Source organism: Spinacia oleracea, chromosome 4 (genome assembly GCF_020520425.1).
Source record: "Spinacia oleracea cultivar Varoflay chromosome 4, BTI_SOV_V1, whole genome shotgun sequence".
Lineage (NCBI taxonomy): Eukaryota > Viridiplantae > Streptophyta > Magnoliopsida > Caryophyllales > Amaranthaceae > Spinacia > Spinacia oleracea.
The window spans coordinates 71,437,103-71,456,779 of NC_079490.1; the positions used below are offsets into that span (position 1 = coordinate 71,437,103).

Consider the following 19,677-nt stretch of genomic DNA (forward strand, 5'->3'; position numbering starts at 1 on the left):
GTGTGTGTTATGCTTTTATTTTAATTATTTTTTTTGGTTAAATAAAGAAAATTTATTACCAAAAAGGAAGTAAAAACAAAAAAAATCAAGCAAAAAAAAACAAATAAAACCACGACTAAGGTTGCACAGCCCGCAACGCTGAAAGACAAACACAAAAGCACCACTACCAAGGAGAACACGGCATAGCCTACATCTCAACACAAGCAGAGACCAGAACAACAACAACACTTAGACAAAAACAGCTGCAAGCACCACGAAGCACTAGCGCCACAGAGAAGAACGCTGCAAAAGACCCAGTAGTGCAAAAAAGAACCGAACCTCTCTGGATAAGCAGTACAAGCCAACAAACTGTACTAGGAGTAGACTGCAAAACAAATGTACAACAACAACATCTGCAACAATAAATCAGAAACCTGTAGACAGTGGCAACAACACTGGAGCTGTAAAAAACCACCTGCACACAGAAGACCTGCAGCACGCAAAACACACCCACCAACAGCCCGAACACCAAATCTTGAAGGATAACACAGAAAAAAAAACACAAGTAACAAGTAGAAATTACAGACTGCAATAAAACAGTAAACATCAGCAAATCACACACAACCTACAAAACCACTTTGTTCTCGCCAATCTAAGTTATTTCTACGTATGTAATAAAATAAATAATAAATTCACAAAAATAATAAATATAGCTGGAATTTGCAGAATTGCGGAAATATTTTTGTATTAGTTCAAACAAGAAAGTTGGTTCAACAAGTATATATAATTGTATTCCAAAAAATAACCTACAATTTGTTATAGTTTAATTTCTATCTCTGAAAACTAGAAACTAACTACAAACAACTACTAATAAAATATGTACTCTATTTTTCTTGAACATCATCGATCTCCTCTTGAGTGTACGGGTTTGGAGAAAATATCTGTACTTCAACAAAATAATGTATTAATTAGTAAATTTTGGATAAAAGCTAGCGCATGTATAGTAAAAAATGAGATAAAGCTATAATAACAAAAAGACACGTACACGTACCTCTTCCATATTACTAATACTTTGTAATCCAAGTAAAACTATTTGATACATGTACTTCATGATGTAATACATTCAAGCATTTTCGGTTCACGAGAACACTAAGACACAAATATAATACACATTAAATTAAAGAATAACATATATATGAATAAATTAAGATAAAAATAATAATCAAACTAATTAAATCTTACTGTAATTAAAGATCCTTTGTTGTTGGCTTGCCAAGTCCGATAACTCCTAAATATGAGAATAATTAATTTGTCACCAACAGTAGGTAATTTAACATATAAGAACAATTTGTGACCAAAAGGAGGTTTGCCAACAGGTCTGCGGTACAGGTACAGTTGCAGAAATCAAATCCAACAGGTGCAACTTGTATAAAAGAGTAGCAACAGGTATATATGCCAACAAGTACATACATGCCAACAGGTACAGGTACTATTTCTAACTCTTACAATGTAAATGTGTACCAGTTCTCATTCTTAATATTTAAAATGAATTTGCAAAAAAAAAAAAACAGATAGAAGATCATGAGATTGTAGGAAGAAGCGGGCTTGAATTGGAAGTTACTGACATCACAAGTAGACATTTTCTTATCAACTCTTTGGATGATATTCGTCCAGTTGTTGTTCCTATGGCCACAATTACAGAAACTCCTGTTTTGAGCCGTGATCAAACAATTCACAATGTATTTGCTGGAAATGAGAGTTTTGTATATTTACAAATTTGATTAATTCTATCAATTACTTTTAATGTTATGTTCTGTTGGTGTTCTTCCATTAACAGATTATACAACAATTGAGTTTATTGGGAGAGACAGGTCAGGACTTCTCGCTCAACTAACTAATGTACTCTCCCACCTGAAATGCAATGTGGTGAATGCTTAAGTCTGGACTCACAACACCGGAGCATCAGCCGTGATGCACATCACTGATCAGGGAACCGATGCTGCAATTGACGACTCATTGAGTCTCTCAATGATCAAGAAAGTCCTCTGCAATGTGCTCGAAGGTAGTGCTCGGAGGTAGTGCTCACTCTAGAGAAGCTAAGATGGAGGTGACTCATGGTGGTGCACATGCTGAAAGGAGATTGCATCAGATGATGTACAACGAAAGAGACTACGAGCAAGTTGGTGATGAGGAGGATGAAGATGAAAGGAAAAGGCCGAATGTTAGAATTGACAATTGGAACGACAAGGATTACTCAGTGGTCATTGTTCGTTGCAAGATAGGCCGAAGCTTCTGTTTGATACGGTCTGCACGTTGACTGATACGTAGTATACTACAACAAAAACGCTAATTAACAGCATCTAATTAACAACGCTTTTCATAAAACGCTATTGTTTGTATTAAATAACATCGCTTTATTTTTTATTGCTATTAAAAATCATATTTCATTAAAATTATAGCGAAATCACCACATTTTCATATTTTTGGCTTGATTCGCAGCCCTGGCCCAAAGCAAAATCGAGAAACTCCTTCTAAAGTTCCACGCTTCCACTCCTCCTCCCTTCTATCTCCCACTACTTTCGGTTGGTTACGCCTTCCTCCCTCAAAATTTCCACATCCACTCAATCAAAATTGTTTCAGAAGTCAAATTGAAGGGCTCCCTTCAATCCAAATCTAGGGTTTTCTTAATTGCGACATTGAAAAAGCCACTTTAAAAAATTTACGACCCTAAAATTGTAGTCGTATTTTGATCTTCTGCTGCACATTTTTTCTTCTTTATTTATAATTTACTGTAATTTCCTCCGCCATTGAAGACGATAATAAAGGAAGAAGACGTTTTCTCTGTTCATGGATCTTCTCTTCAAATCCATGGATATCACTCTTGATTTTTCATTAAATTCAGGTAAATTAATTTCACTCTTCGCAAATTTAATTTATTTTTTTGAGAATTTGATTTTTGATTAATTTGATTGGCGATTTTTCAAGAAATTCGAAGAGGTTGTTGCAGTTGTTGTTCACTGAAAATCAAATTTTGTAGTTTCGCATTTCAGGTGACTTAAATGATTAGTTGGCTGAAATTTTTAGGATCTTATCATTTTAGAAGTGTTTGGTAAACAGCGTAAATTAAATTTCAGGTCCTGAAGGAGACTGAAATTGAGACGCTAGTCGGAGTAACGTTTGACAATCAGTCGCGAATTTCAGCTGTATTTTTCACTTCCAACAAATATAATCAACAAAAATTATTGTTCCTGTTAGTAGTAGCCTCTGCACGGTCCTCTACACAACCCTGCATCACCGCATCTTTCTTCAGTTATCAAATCTCATATCAATATCTTGAATCACAATCCCTTTCCTTGTTCTTCAAAACCTAAAAATCTAATTATGTTAACCCCTCTGATAATTCCAGCAATTTGAGGTGTTTGCTGGTGATTCGGAGGTAAATTTAAGGTTTGGAACAAAAATCTGTGATTAAAATGTACGAATTGAAGATCTGAAAGAAGAGAAAATTAGGGGTTAATATATTATGGAATTAATTCGTTGATTGATTTCATTGCAGATTCAACTAAAATTTGCAGCTCTAACAGCTGCAGTCAAACCTCCTCATCAATATGTTCCCTGGGTAGTTGTGGGTAGTTGTGGATGGAGAACCTCTTCTTGAGGTGAGAACTGTAAATTGTTGCACTTGTTGCCTGTAATATTTTGTTGTTCTTTTGGACGATTAGTTACTAATACTTAATTGATATTCTTAGAACAGATGATAATGCGTAAAAACAAGGAGTTTGAGACAGCCTTACAGTGCTTTAGGGGACGTTTTGTCAATATCTCTTAGGAAGCAGCTGATATAAGGGTAACCGATTTTACCGTTTAAAATTCAAAGTGTTTACTTTGAAATATTTGTTGTATCATATGATGTAATGTTTCTCCTTAGAAGGACTTTGTTGAAACCCTTGATCACATAGAAAAAGTTAGCATTTTACAACTATATTAGAGGAAATATGCTTATGTGAACATAGTAAGTTTGGAATATGGTTTGCTTGCAAAACTACCACGAGCTTCTTTTATCACTATAGTGCTCACATTTTTGTTCATTTTCTTTCTTTATTTTGGAAAATACCTTATGTTCAATGCAGATGCTTTTATTACTACCTTAGTAATTGGTTTAGTTTTTTCACTTATATTTGTCTTTAGTTTATTATGGTAAAATCTGATTGGCTAAGATAAACGTTTAACCTGCCTTTAGTCTGTAGTGTCTTTTCTAGTATTGCACATAGGCTCAATATTTGTCCAGTGTTTTTTATCTTTCTTAACATCATAAACTGAGATTTGTAATATCAGTTCATTCACTTGCAGTTTTCTGTAATTTTATTCACTTGTCAGTTTGCCCTCTTTTTCCTTGTTAAGGAGATTGCTTGTCATACTACAAGAAATATTTTCATTTTGCTTACACTGATAGTATAAATTTCCATGCTACGGAGTAAATATTTTCCTATAGTTCTCAAATGTGATCCTACTTGCATCCTTAAAAACGGGCTAAATGCTGTTATTCAGGTTGGGAATGCTTCCACCTTCCCAGTAACCACAATGCTGCCTGAGCAGTTATCTTGTTCAGTCTTCATCTTGAGTTGTGCACATACAGGTTAGTTGGATTTTCCACTACATTATTTGTTTTTTCTATTTTTGTGCTCTCTTTCTAAGTCTCCGTACTGCTTAGAAGTGGGACCATAAATATCGTACAGCAAGATGATAAGAAGTTACTAAATAAAGTTCTTTCAGGAAAACTACCTGATACTCTGACAGGGTTCTGTCTGCTTGCCTCTCAGAGCTCTGCAGGGCTCTCTCCACATTTCTGTCTGTTTACTTGAGCAAATTTTTCCCATGTAATTTCTCACTAGATCTCTTATTTTTCCCTACAAATACACTCATTATAAATTATGCTTCAACTGTGCTCCTTAAAATTCTGACAAGTATTCAGATGTAATATACATTATAACAGGGAGAAGCAAAGAAAGATAAGATGTGGATATAATTTATTAATGTTTTCATTCTTTTAGCTTTTAGAATTGACCGTTTCCCCCTTGCCTCATTGGATTGAATTTCAGGAGAAGAAATTCTTAATAAGCTCATACTAATGGTTCCTGTATATGCTTTAGAAATCGGGAAGGTAACCATTATCTAGTTGTGAGTTCACATTTTTGGTAATTATTTACATTTGTGATGCACTGACGTGAAATAATTATGGTCAGCTCCCCTTAAAGTTTTTTAGTTTTTGTACTTCCTAGTGGTCTAACATTTAAATTGATTATACGTTTTTCTAAATAGGTTAGGAATATTGAACATGCATTAAGTTTTTCCCCTTCTCTAGGAATGAGTTGTTCATTAGTAGGCAACGCAGTAGGTGGTTTACCCCCTGCAGATGATGGCGTTCTTTTCTGATTACAATGATTGATTTCTTTATTCAATTCTGCAGACAAAACATCTAGCTGAGCTCAGATTATACACTCTAATTCAACACTGAAGTATAGATGTATAATATATGTTGTCTTACAGTGTGTGCAGACGCAGCTTCTAGTTGAGCTAAACTCCCATTTCTGGCACTGGAACTAAGTCTCTGTATAGATGTATAATATATGTTGGTTTTATTTGCAGAGCACTTTTTGGTTTTCGAACCGAAAAAGGGTTGTTGAAGAAAATTAAAATGAGCACCAAGTTGATACAGATACAAGTATGTCCTATAATTTATGTTTATTGGAATTTTTATTTTTTTGTTTAAAGTATTCAAAAGTAATTGATTGTATTTTGCCTGTGTAGTGTCCTCGGCAAAAGAATGTCATGGATTCTGGATATTATGTCATCAGATACATGAAAGAGATCATCGACCATAAGCAAACTCGAATATTTGAAGATGTATGTATTTTTCTTTGTTCAATTAAGCCTAGACATTATTATATGCATTGTCACTAATTATGTTAATTTTCTCATTTTGTAGTACTTTCATGATTGCAATGTTCCGAATTATGATCAAGGACAAATTTATGAAGTCAGAGCTCATTGGACGCGTCATGTTCTTCTCATGTGAATGTTGTGATGTATTAATTATGTTTTTCAACTAGAATTTCTCTAGAACGTTTTAATTTTATTTTATTGGTTTGAAATTAAAAGAAGTACTATATGACAAGGATACTTCTTTCTGTTTTGTAGGGTGTTTTTATTCTACTGTGTATTTAGGCATATATGATTTTAAGTTATGTACGAGACACCGAGACATTTATTTGATATGATAGAAATGAAGTTGGGTCTTATATGTATTCAATTTGATTACTTTGTGTAGGCTCTAAAATGTTTTTATATTTTATTACAGGTATTTAATAATTAAAAGTTAAAATTTAAAAAGAGCCCGACAAAAATTAAAAAATACACTTAAACAACAGCGCTTTTTAGTTACACGCTATTAATTAATTTAAATTAAATTAATCATAAAATTTCCCGCCATACTGAAGCTTTAATAGCGCTTATATATTGAATGCTACTAATGAGGAAAAAATGACAGCGCTTTTTAAAAGCGCGGTCATTCTTTTAACAACGCTACTAATTAACAGCGCTTTAAAAGCGCTGTCTTTCATTGATAAAAGCGCTATTAAAAGCTTATTTTGTTGATTGTTTTCCATGGTAGAGTGGATGCTGAAGGGCCTGAAGCTTATCAGGTATCCGACCATTCTAGACAATTTTACATGCTTATTGAAGATTTAAAGGCGATTAGGTTAGAAAATTTTCCATCTTTTTTCCATTAATTTTAATTTCATTTTACATTCTTTTCAATATTCAATGGGTTAAAATGTTAAATGATGCTTGGCATTCTCTAATGTATTATCTGTAAAACTATGATTGGTCATTTTCTTCCATTTTGATTCTTGTTTTTGTGAATTTTTCCTGCTTCCCCCCCCCCCCCCCCCCCTTTCCAAGAGTGAATTTTTCCGCACAGGGAGATTTTTCACATGGAATACAAGCAACAAGGTGCATATAGGGTAATAACAAAAATAGATAGAGTCTTGGTGAATGATGATTGGTGTGACTACTATCCAAATGCTGAGACTCTTTTCTTACCCGAGGGTACTTTTGAGTCAAAAAGCAAAGCTCAATTGGCTAAGAGCAGGGGATGAGAATTATCAGCTATTTCATCAGAGCATTAAAGTTAGGTGGTGTCTTAAACTGAAGGGTTCTAGTGATGTTTTTATTTATTTATTTTTTCTCTCTTCTGTATTTTTTTTAACTGGGAGATATATAAGCTAGAAGCCCAGAACTGGGGTTTGCTTACATGACAGATTATAACCTGTGGATTTACCATGTCATTCGAATAATTAAGAGTAGCAACAGGGCGGACAACAAAGCTAACATTCAGATTATTGCCAACATCAAAACAGCAGTAAAATGACAGGAATTTGACAGCAGTAAAACCAGTTTAAGAAGGAGAACAGAGAGAAGTTTATTCTAATCTAAAACTTACATAGATATATGTCCTTTTACTTGCACGATATCTAATCCACCTCCTGCTGATGTGAACAAGAAAGCTTCTCCTCTTTGAAGGCAAAGTAGTATCAACATCCAATGAGATCGATGTTCACAAAAAAAATATGCATTTTCAAATGATATTTTGCAAAAGAATAAATTTAGATTTACGATATTGAGCACAATAACAACTTAGAGCAATTACTTGTGATGGAAGGGGATGAGTATAAATTGCGTCATACTTTTCTTGGATATTGAATGAGTCAAATAGTTTGTAACCATCGAAGATCGACCTGTCACCATAGAAAGCCTTTGCGGACAAAAAAAAACAGATCTCACCCTGAGTTTTGTTCATCTTGCAATGGTTTTGCAAAAATCTACAACAATTGTATATTAATAGTTATTATTCAACGTGGATACCGGTGTTTTAAAAATTTAAAAATTTATATGTTTACCTTATCCAAATATGTACACATGATGTACTCAGATAGCTCATGTTAAGCAAATTCTTGAGATCTTCACCAACGACATAAGCAGTGAAACTTTCTTGCGCGGGAATAAAAAGTACGCCATCTTCAAAATCAACATCAATAGTGAAGTCACACTATAGATTTTTGTACAGCTTGTACAACTCCTTAAAACCCGAGGGCAACGCCAAGTAGGTGGCATTACTAACTAGGAAAATCGGGATGCCTTCATCATCATTCCCCTTACCACGGCATCTAACTGCTGACCCAAGGTCATTACCCTCGTGCCTTTTTTCAATCTTAATCTTTGTAGGTGCTTGGTTGACTTTCTAATTTTTCAAGAAAAAAATATAAAATTAAACAAATTATTAATTTGTATTCAGTGTAGTATATATGCTTTATGAGTGTAGCATATATGTATTATGATCTGATTATGAATTAAGTTTGAAAGTTACCTCATTTGACAATTGGACTTATTTTTTAGGCCATTTAGCCCAACTCCCTTCTACTTGATCCCCTAGTACATCATGTCCGAAAAAGGGTAAAGGTAGAGGCGTATCTTCCTGTCCATCAAGTACATGAATGATAGTGACTTTGACATGATCTACGAGTAATGGGACATTGTGAACAAGCTCACCTGGTTGACTTTGGCATAATATCCATGTTGCCACACTTCGATAACCAAGATTATCATCAAGGACCATAAGGTCGCAAGGAAGTTCGTCCTGTAGGTAGAATTTTTTAAAACGTGGAATCAATTATAAATACAATTACGATATTAATTTATGCATAATAAATAAATTAAAGTGGGTAAATACCCTAGATTTGTTTGTGAATGGTTCATGATCAACATAATCAATCTGATCAATATCAGCCGGCTTATCAGTACTAACTAGGTGATCAATACCATCGACTGACTGGAAACTACTAAGGTTATGTAGGGGCATATCCACCTCAACATCAGTAGGCACTTTTACACCGCAAGATTTGAGTATGTCAAGGGCAACAACTCTCATTTTAGCTCTTATTTGGTCCCTTACTTATTATGTGATAACGATCAAATGTTTCCACTTGCGCATATGTAAATACTCCTTCTTTTGACAAATTCGCTTCTTCCTTTTAAAAATTGAAGTAATAGTTGTTCTCCCTCCAACTCCCCTAACATGTCCACCATGCTCTGCATTCCAAAACGCTTCAGTCAAGATGTCATGGCTTCTAACAGATTTGAACTCGCCTGACTTTTCTTTTTCCATCAGTTCATACTATTTCAAAGTAAGAAAATCAAATGATTAATAATGCATAATTAAATCCTTAATGAAAACATACATTATATTTATTTATTAAACGAAATGAGATACTTACTATCAAATCTATTGTCGCTTGAGTCTTTTTGTTTGTGATCCTACCCGTCTTGTCTTTTCTTCCCTCGATCCAGCTCTCTCATGACGAGGTCTCGGAGTGAATTTGGGTTTCTCGAATGATGAACCTGACAAAAGGGACTGTTTAATCTGCTCTTTGATGTATTGATTTTCTCTTGTTGCATATACACCACTACCCAAATGATAGGGGTGCTCGTTTCTAGCTTGGTTATCTCAATTTCTTGCACTTATAGCCTGTAAAAGAAGATGGACAAAAAGACGCATGGCTTACACCATACAAAAAGTAGTCAATATAAAATTCATAAATATGCAGGCAGTAATAGACATCGCAAAACTGCGATGAAGATCTGCTATTCAACTGACATGTACTGAATCTGCATTAGTTTAAGACAGTAAACAATAACAGATGTATAAAACTGATGCAGATTGAACTGTTACTGACATGAATTGATGCAGATTAAATTTCATGTCAGTTAAATAGTACAAGAGGTGTTGGTCAAGTGGAAACACCTATCGAACTTTTCTCATTATTGAATGTTATTGAGAGATGAGGAGGCACTGCAATTATTCTCAGAGCTTATGTCATGTAACACTAGTCTTATATGCACGCGATGCGTGCGGAATTATATAAAAACTTAAAATTGTATTACTACCACTAAATATAAATATTGGATAAAAAATTGTTCACAAAGTTCATATTTAAAAGGGAAGCTTCCATTAGTACACTCCTATTATTGATTTTTGCCAATAGTACACTTCAACTATTAAGTTCGTTATTATCTTAAACTTTTTCCATTAAATAGATTAACCATATATAATTATTAGGATTAAAAATAAAAAAGATAAAAAATAAATAAAACATAACAATGATGTTATATGAATGTTTCGATGATGGAATTGGCAGCCTTTGTCCTCTTCTGTTCTACTGGCATCCTTGTTGAGAGCAGCTCCCTCTGATAACACTGTAAAAGTGCAACCACCTTGCTCAAATAGGATTCTTGAAACTTGATATCAAGTTGGTAATTTTCCCTCTCAAAGTTTTGTAAGGGTACTAAAAAATTGTGTGCAACCTGCAAGTAGAATAAACAATCTGTGGGTGATTAATTACATAGAGGACAAAGAATAAAACTTTGGCAGCAAAACAGTAACCTTATAAGCACCCATAAATTGCCATTTGCTCTTTCTTGTACTTGCTCGCGCAACTTCTTCAGCAGTTCCTCCATTTGCGTGATTTGTTCATGTAGATATAGCAAAGACACTTCTTTGTCATATTCCACAACAATTTCTGGATGGCATTGGAACATCTTTCTCCAGCTCTTTAAGATCTTTTGTTGTACAAACTATGGAATCCAACTTAGTCTCTAGGTTGCGTATCCACCACAATCCCCTTGGGTGGAAACACCTGCATCACCAAAATAAATCAAAGACAAAAGATAACACATTAAATAAGCACCATTAACAATGGCAAAGTAACCACTGGATTCTAAAGGCATAAGGTGGCTAAAACTGCAACATTAAAGATGGAACTTAGAAACCACGTTCTGTAACAGAACCATATCACAGTGTCAAACCACAAACATAGCATAGGGGGGAAAAGAATATTAGGTACATACCCTTCAAGTTAACAGGGGAAGCATACATTTTCAAGTTTTTAGATAACAGAGGAAGAAGAGAGGAAGACAGAGGGGAAGAAAACTTTTTTACATTCCTCGTTCATCAAATTTTTAGGTTTTATCTGTTTTTTACTTTCTATTTTTTAACTAAGTTGCTTAATGAAAATAGCCAGGATAATAAAGAAATGATAAAATTTGTTGTGAAATGATACAAAGAAAGATACAAAGTCTTATATGCACGCTTCTAATTCATAAAATAAGAGTAAATAAATTTAGTCAAACAGAAAAATCGAAATATGCACTGAGTGAGCAGAAATTAGAACGACGGAACCCTCATGTGAAGACATGTATTTTGATAAAATGAGTAAGGTACAAAATCTCGAAAAGCGACAATTAGAAGGTGAATAAAGGTTTCAATATCGAATAGGTTGATTCCGATAATAATAAATAGAGTAATGAAGCCTCTTCTATTATATCACAACAGATGGGATCCTATAGTTATCCAGCAAGAAATTTATGTACTTCATTCAATAATTTTGGTCTATCTTACTCTGAATTTTTGATTTTTAGGATCCCATCTGTAATGAACATTCAATAGAAAATATATAGTTAGAGGAACGGGGTAGGCCATGACAGATCACAACAAAATTAAAAGAGATTTTGTGTCACTAGATGCATTTGACAAAAATATTGTAGCTAAAATTCTTGAACAGACTGTACTTTGAGAAAGAAGCAAAGATGAAAAATTACATCATCCAGCAAGGAAGCTGGAGTTTGTGCAATCCCTCCCCCACATTCCCTCGTAGAACCAATAAAACTGCTTCAACCTACGACAACCAAATAATTCAATGTTACACAGAATAGACAAAGTCTCCAAGGTTGATGACCAAAAGGGATTTGTAAACATTTCCAAACAGGTTCAAAACTGATCAAGCCCAACAGGTATATAGGTGATGATTGTGGATCTTGAGAAAAGATGCAATGGGAATCAAATATAACTGCAACGGAGGATGTGGGTAAATCAACTGATCAAGCCTAACAGCACCACACCACTATCCTAATGCTTCACAGCATAGAACTTCACACCAAACAACAGCGGAGGATGATGATATATCGAGCAAAATGAAACAGTCTATCTCACCTAATGGATGAATAAAGTAATCAAGCTTACTATTAGATTCATCTTTCTCAAAGAAGTAGTCTTAGCTGAGCTATAATAAAAAAAAAACTCATTGACAACAAATTTGAATGTGAAAAGATCCAAATCAATCCAATGTTACTCCAAAATATACTAAAATAATTTTCCAAAACCCCTCTCTGCAAACACTCTCTTCCTTCAAAACCCCATAAGATTAACATCAAACACTACCCGATAACTAACATATAAAAGCAAAATACAGAATTGTACAAAATCAAAAAAATAAAAAAAAAAAAAAAATGAATGCAGTACCTTGTGAAATCCATTGTTCACAGCGAGCATCAAGCGTACACTGCTTAAATTTCACCGATCTATTCGCCTGTTACATAAAAAAACTCCATTGTCAGACCAAAATCAAACAAATTACATGCAATCGACAACAAAAACCGAGAAATCATCATGTAAGTCAATGTTATGAATATAACTATATATTTTTCTTTCCAAATAGGTTGAAGTAATACTGACGTTGTCCAACATGTCGTAGTTAACCTTTTGAATAAGTTGGTGGAATCAGCTTAGTAGTCACAAACATGATAAAGTTATAGGAGTATTAAACTTTGACTTTCCGATTTTTTTCAGTTGAAACCCTTGTACTTTACTCAACTTGTTTTAATTTGCTCAAAATTTTGCATTTTCTTTGTACATTTACATATTGGTCTTCTAAGTTACAAATTCATGCATACTTGAGAAGAAGAAATATACTTATACACAAATCTAGACTACGATGTCCACTGAACTAATTGCTCATAATGTATATTTTCATATTGTTTGCAATTTTGTACCGTTCTTTAAAGATCTTTCTACTATTAGATTAAGTTTGTTCCACATATATCTTCCTACTTTTTATTTATTCCAATTCAGGAAGCTTTCTTTCCCCCTCTTTTCTACAACTTCACTCAATCCATTTCACAGTACTCGTTTCTCTAAATAACTTTCCCTTTCCTGTCGTTCCTATTTAAACAATAAATTGGAAAATCTTTTAAGAAACAGATTACATGTCAGACCAAAATCAAACAGATTACATGCAATCGAAAACAAAAATCGAGAAATAAAAATTCAAAGTGAAGAGATAAATAATTAAATTAATATATTATATATCACACACATTTGAAAGCTAACCAAACCAAACCACTTGATCTTACTAATTATACCTGAAACGCTTTGCCAACATCAGGAACTTGGAATTTAAGGTCCACATTCGGGGTTTTTTCAAGCTCCAGCTGTTTAGGAAGCAAAATAGGTCCATAGACAGCCCAAACACCAACTGCTTGTTAATCTGCAAATTCAATTCAACACCCATTTTTAAATAAATAGAGATTGAATTTCCCTCTTGATAATTAAATTCAATCCAAAATGAAATTTGAAAATTCACCAAAACCAATCAAGTATTTCGTTATCATTGTCGACCTATTTTACAGGTAAGAGTTGCAATTAAGGAATTAGAATCTCGAGGCCTTAAACCCGGAGCTGTGTTTGCAATTAATCACAGGAGGATGACCTAAAATACTCAAAGGCTTAATACTATTATAGAACTCTGTCGCTGCATGATTTAATAGTATTAAGCCTTTAATTATCGAGAAGTATTAAGCCTGATTGTCAGAGAGAAAACGCCTGGGAAAAACCAGGAACACTACGCCTAAATACAAATGAACAGGGACAGAAAAAATTGAAGCAAACCCAGAAAATTCCCATATCAAAAATCAAATAAAGTTCAAATTTTTTTACAGATCATAGGAAACCCTAAGAAATTGATGGACGATAATGACAAAAATCCCCCAAAATCCCCCAAAATCATCCCTCAAAATCATAAATCAATTCAGACAAAAATTAGTTTTCCTTCAACTTAATTATCAATAATTAAACAATAAAATAATAACTAAAAGGTAAATATACCTTATGATCAGAAAATAGAGGATCTGCGACGCCTTTACGGTAAAGGACGGCGCGTGAATCGCCGCAATTAGATACGACAATTTTCTCCGGGGTTACAACAGAGACAACGGCGTGGATCCCACGGCGTCGCACTAAGGTGTTTGCAACTCACAAAGACAGCTCGTTGACGTCGTAGGGCCGATGTTGTTCTTCGATCTCTCTCCTACCTCGTTGCCCATCAACTTAAAGCTTTGAGACATTGTCTTCTTTCACCGTTGTCCGCCGTTTACCTTTGCCGGATGCATGAGATAAGAAGGTCGCCGTTGTCGTCGATTTTCTCTGGGGGTTTAGGGTTTAGATAAGAAAGTATGAGAGAGAAAGTGGCGAACTGGCAAAATTAAGAAAATGAAACAGGTTTGGCGTAGGGTTTCTGATTTTGCGAAGGATATGAGGGTATTTTCGTCTTTTTGCTTGGGGACACGAAAAGTTGAGTTACCAAAACGCCCTCAGCTGTTCCTTTATATAATAGAGATACAACCTAATGATGTCACTTTCCTCGGAGTTCTGACAGCCTCTACTTACAAGGGCATGTCAATCAAACAAAAGAATTTTTCCTGTTAATGTTTGAAAGATACAAACTTAAGCCATTAATTAAGCACCATAATTGCATGGTTAATGTGTTGGGCCAAGCAGGCTTTCTTAATGAGGCACAACAGATAATAAAAGAGATGTCAATAGAACCAGATGCTATTATATTGGGATCACTGCTATGTTCTTGTAGGAAGCATGGAAATATTGAGATGGCCATACGGGCTGGAAAACATATTCAGGAAATTGACTCTAAAGACAGTTCAGCATACATACTTATGTCTAATAGCGAAGGCCATCAAATAGCGAGTTGAGATGAAGGAGAAACGAGTTCAAAAAGAGAAAGGAAGCAGTTCCATTGAAATCAACGGACAAGTTCAAGAGTTTTCCTTTGGTAGAATATTGCATCCTGAAGTTCAAGACCTGATGTTACTTGTACATTCTATGATGATGGAAAATTAATGGAAGAAATGAGTATATAGCATATGAATAAGCATTCTCTTTATTATAAAGTAAGCAAGAGAGATATGAAATTTACATTTGCACAGGAATAATCTCTTTGTTCTGTTTTCTGAAGTCACTCATTTGTCAGATTTCCCATCTGCCAAAACCTGTGCCTTTTCTGGCTCCGTCATCCTTCTCTGCCATACGCTAAGCTGCTAACTATTTCAATATATGTACTTAATTACTATGTAAGTTATTACACTCACCTTATCATTGTCTAATTAAAGGAATCCATCGTAAATTGTTTCTGTTATTGCCTACTATGATCTCACCAGAATAACGTAACTGCACATGTTTTAGCAATGGAGGAAAGCAAAGCATCTGGAAGGTCAATATGTTCAAGCTAAGTTGCTAACTGGTTAGATATTGTGAAGATGCTCAAGGAACAGTACTATATGAATGCAACTACGGGTTATGCTAGGAGCTAACTTGACATTGTAGTTTCTGCAGGACAGATGCAGGACAGATGCAAAGGCTTGAGAATATGCCTGAAATTTGCAATGAAAATGATAAATGACAGGTCTGCCGGTATCTATCTACAATACGCACGTAAACATGACCACTTGTGTTGTGGGAGTTTTTCCTTGGATGATGACGATGAGGTATCAGGTTCCACGTAGCGTTGAGTCCAGTCCACGTCGGCGGCGTACCTACAAAACAAGAATTAATATTCCCGTAGGAATATTCCCTCCGATGCTTAAGTAAGACACGGGTTTTAAGGAAGATGTAATTAATAAACAGAAAGCATTAAAGTAAGTAGTAGAATGTTTCTTTATCTAGAATTGTGTGTCAATTTCTTGGGAATTGAGTATATTTATAGCCCCCTCCCCGTTTTGGGGGAAACCCTAGAGTGACCTCATATGATTGGTTGGTTCATCAGATTGTCACCATCACAAATCTCCTTTTTTGGGCCATGGGCCTCAAAGTTGCTGACATAACTTGGCTAGTCATACATCAGCGCAGTGTAGCTCCTAAATGGCAGCCAAATAGATGGCTGGCTAACCGGGGAATGCCACGTGTCTCACGTTTAATGGAGCCACGTAAGCGGGGTATTTTTACCCACATCATTTGCCCCTCAAGAAGGGTATTTAGGTAAAATGGTTGGCGCGATGCCCGTTCTTGACCTCTAATCTCCTGATTAAGCTTTTTGAACCAAAGAGCATGCGCCACGTGGCGACTTTTCCTATTCTGCCCTCCCTATATATATGTGAGGGGGGGTAAAATTTTCATTTTTTACTTTCCGAAATTTCACCTCTGTGCTTTTCTAGAGAGAGATTTTTCAGATATTTTTGACGCATCTTCGATTCGGCCCATCTTTAGGACGGAGAAAAGACCGGACAAGCCTTCCGTCTCCCTTTTCGTGACGCTCACCTTTGACGCCATCATCTCCGTTATTTTTGAGGTAAGGACCTGATTTCAGTATGTTAGTTATTTCTTGTATTTTCGTTATTCGTTAGTCTTGGCGTCGTCCATTTTTCTTTTTGGAACAATGGCTCATGGTTCTCGAGCCGTTAAGGTTGGGACTCCTGGGTTTGGTGGTCTGATCTGCGCCGCACCAATATCCCACATTGTTTCTTTTTAAGCCCGTCGTTAAGTTTGGCCTCCCATTGCGTCTTTATGCAGGACACGATGGCGAGGACGAAAAAGACGGCAAACATTGCTGACTTGCGGCTTAGAGGTCAGCAGATGGACCCTTCTTTCTCAGGAGGGAGATCCATCAAAGTGCCGGCGGGGGAAGTAAGCCGGACTCCCCCAGGTGAGCCTAGTAGTGCTCGTCAAGGAGTTACTTATTTTGATGAGTTTTGGATGGAAGAGATGGAAGCTGGTCCATCGGAACAGCCCGCCGCTTCGTTCGAGGAATCGGAGCAAGATGAGAGCGGCGGCGAGTGTGAGGGTGTGGAAGTCGCAGAGGAGGCGGCTGAAGTGCCTCAGGTTGTTGCTGGGGACGTCCAGGGCGAGAATGCCCAGATTGACGCGGGTCATATTGGGGCTGACCCGAAGTGGCTGAAATGGCTGGAAAGACACAAGGAAAACTATGCCGCCGGTATGAATATCGGCCCTGGCTATGAAATGAGATTCCCTGAGAGTGAGGCGTCCACCATTTTTGACGTGGGCCCAGGTGAGTTTCCTGTGTATGCTGGAGCTTTTAAAAGCGGGTTACATTTTCCAGCCCATCCTTTTGTGGAGGAGGTATTGGATGGGTTCGGCATTGGCATCTGTCAATTGTCACCCAACTCTTGGACGAACGTACTTGGGTACGTCGCCAAGTGTGAGCTGTTGGGTCTGAAGCCGTCCTTCAACGCATTTCTTAGATTGGTGCGTTTTCAGAAAGTGAAGGGAGCCGAAGGTTGGTTCCAATTGGCTAACAAGGGGGAGTATGCCACCACCTTTGACAAGCCGTCAAAACACCACTTCTGGAGAATGAGGTGGGTGGTGATGTTGACCGCCGACGAGGAGGCGGAGCTAAAATTTAGCCGTTGGCAAGTAAATCCTCGCTTTGCTGGGGGGAATGAGGAGTTGCCGGCTTTAACGGCACAGGAATGGGATTAAATCACGGTCCACTTCCAAGCCGAGGCCGTGACGGCCCAATCCAAGAATTTGAGCATTCCCTTGTCTTGGCTTCCGTCTTGTTCTCAGTTCAGGGACCCTGTGTTTCTAGCAGCGGCTGTTCTAGACCATGGGTTGGACCAAGGTATCATGGCCTTACTGCTTTTATGTATTGGATGTTATTTGCTTGCTAACTTTTGTAAAATCTCCTTTTGCAGCCGTCGCTATGTCCAAGCTTCCGCCGCAAGAGAAGGGGGTCATTAGCACCAAGGAGTGGTTAACCCAGATGGTTGACCAGAAGCTCAAAGGGGTCGGCGGAGGCGCTCCGGCGAAGGTGAGTTGGTTTATTTTTACTGGTGTTGGTATGTTGGTTCAGCATTTTCTTGATGGTGTCTGCGTTTGTCTTTGCAGAAGGGTGAGAAGGGTCCGGCCGGCTCGAAGTGCAAGGCCGAAGAAAGGGATGCTTCCGCGGCGGGGAAGCGTCCTAAGGTCAAGGCGGGGATCCGGCGTCCCAAGAGGGAGGACTTGCCAGAGAAGTCGTCTGATTCTCCGGTGGAAGTCGTTCCTAAGGCAGTGACTCCTCTGCGGCAGCATCCTCCTACGGAGGGTTCGGCCAAAAGAGGGGATGCCAGAGGCGGAGCCGGTCCCAGCAAGAGGGCTGCTTCCCCTACGCCGGTCAAGGTCCTTGATGGTGAGGACGACCAGCCTTCGGCCCAGGCGGCCCAGAATTCAGAAGCTCATCGTCCTCCTCACGTGGGAGGCGACGACCCAGGTAAATGTTAAATTCTTCAAGTTGAATTGTTTTCTTGATCAAATACTTTTGTGGGTTCTCATCTCTTCTTTTTGTATAGCTTCTGGCCGGCAGGTGGCTCTGGACGATGAGGTCCGCAATATTCCTCCGTCTCGGCATTTCTCGTCCCGAGATAAGGCTAAGATCATCTCTTCGGTGATTAAGGCCGTGCCGAAGGAATATGTGGAGCAGTTCCCTCCGGCGGCGGATGCGCAATTCGGGGCTATGCAGGCGGTTCTCTTGGATGTGAGCATCCGTCTTTTGGTTTCATTCCTGTACTTAGCAATTTTTACTCTTTCTTACTTACATTTTTCTTGCAGCTGCTTATTAAGGCCGAGGGCTTTAAACGCTGGCGAGCTGACGTCACCAGTCAGCTTCAGCGGCAGGTGCATAAGGCCACCAATGCAGGGGACTATGCCATGGAGACGGTGGAAAAGGTTCGGCTAGAGATGCAGGAGACCATTGAAGCTCAGAGCAAGGAGCTGGCCGTCTTGTGGAGTGACAAGAGGCAGTGCTTGATCAAAATTAATGAACAAGTTCTTGCTATTGAGACCCTTAATGCCGAAGCCCTTTCTACCTAGTCGTTCCTCCAGGAGGCCAAAGCCAAGGTGAAAGAAGCCGCGGGCTTGCGCCAGCAAGTGGCCAATCTTGAAGAGATGGTCTCGGCTTCTTAGGCCGAGGTTTCTCAGGTCAAGGCCGAGGCCAAGTTGGCTGCTGAGGAGGTGAGAGAGAGAACTCGCCGAGCCTGGGACGCTTGCATGGAGGACTTCTCATTCGCCTGGTTTGAGCGGCAAATTCAGAAGTAGGGTGCGATAATTGAGGCCGAGAAACAAGGTCTTCCTCCTCCCGTTTTTTAGGATTCTGACGCCGAAAGTGAGGAGGTGAACTCACCGGCTCAGGAGGAGGAGACTTCAGCTCAGCCAATCTCAAAGCCTGCCGTCGACGGTCCAGATGGTGTGGGTACGTCGACCTCCTCTCATTCTGCCGCTGCTCGTCCTGCTGGGTCCTAACTCCACTCCCCTTTATCAAAAAAATCAGTTTTTATGGCGCCTCGAGCGTCTGTAATGAATAATTTTTATTTATGTTTCAACGCCTATGGCGTTTGTTTGGATAATTTTAATTTTTTGTTTTGATGAATTTGGCGCCGTTTTGAGCGCAGACCGGTGGTGATTCGTCACCTTTTTATGTTATTTTCCTTCTTAGACTTTTAAACGCCTTCTCTGTTTATCTCGTGTGT

The 19,677-nt window shown here is 37.6% G+C and overlaps 1 long non-coding RNA gene across 1 annotated transcript; it reads left to right on the top strand.

Annotated features, from left to right (window-relative positions):
- Positions 1 to 5,301: 5,301 nt before the first annotated feature.
- Positions 5,302 to 6,062, top strand: LOC130472477 (uncharacterized). The gene is made up of 3 exons (XR_008932858.1): positions 5,302 to 5,701; positions 5,788 to 5,883; positions 5,966 to 6,062. It is a non-coding gene; the product is annotated as an uncharacterized lncRNA (long non-coding RNA).
- Positions 6,063 to 19,677: the final 13,615 nt, after the last annotated feature.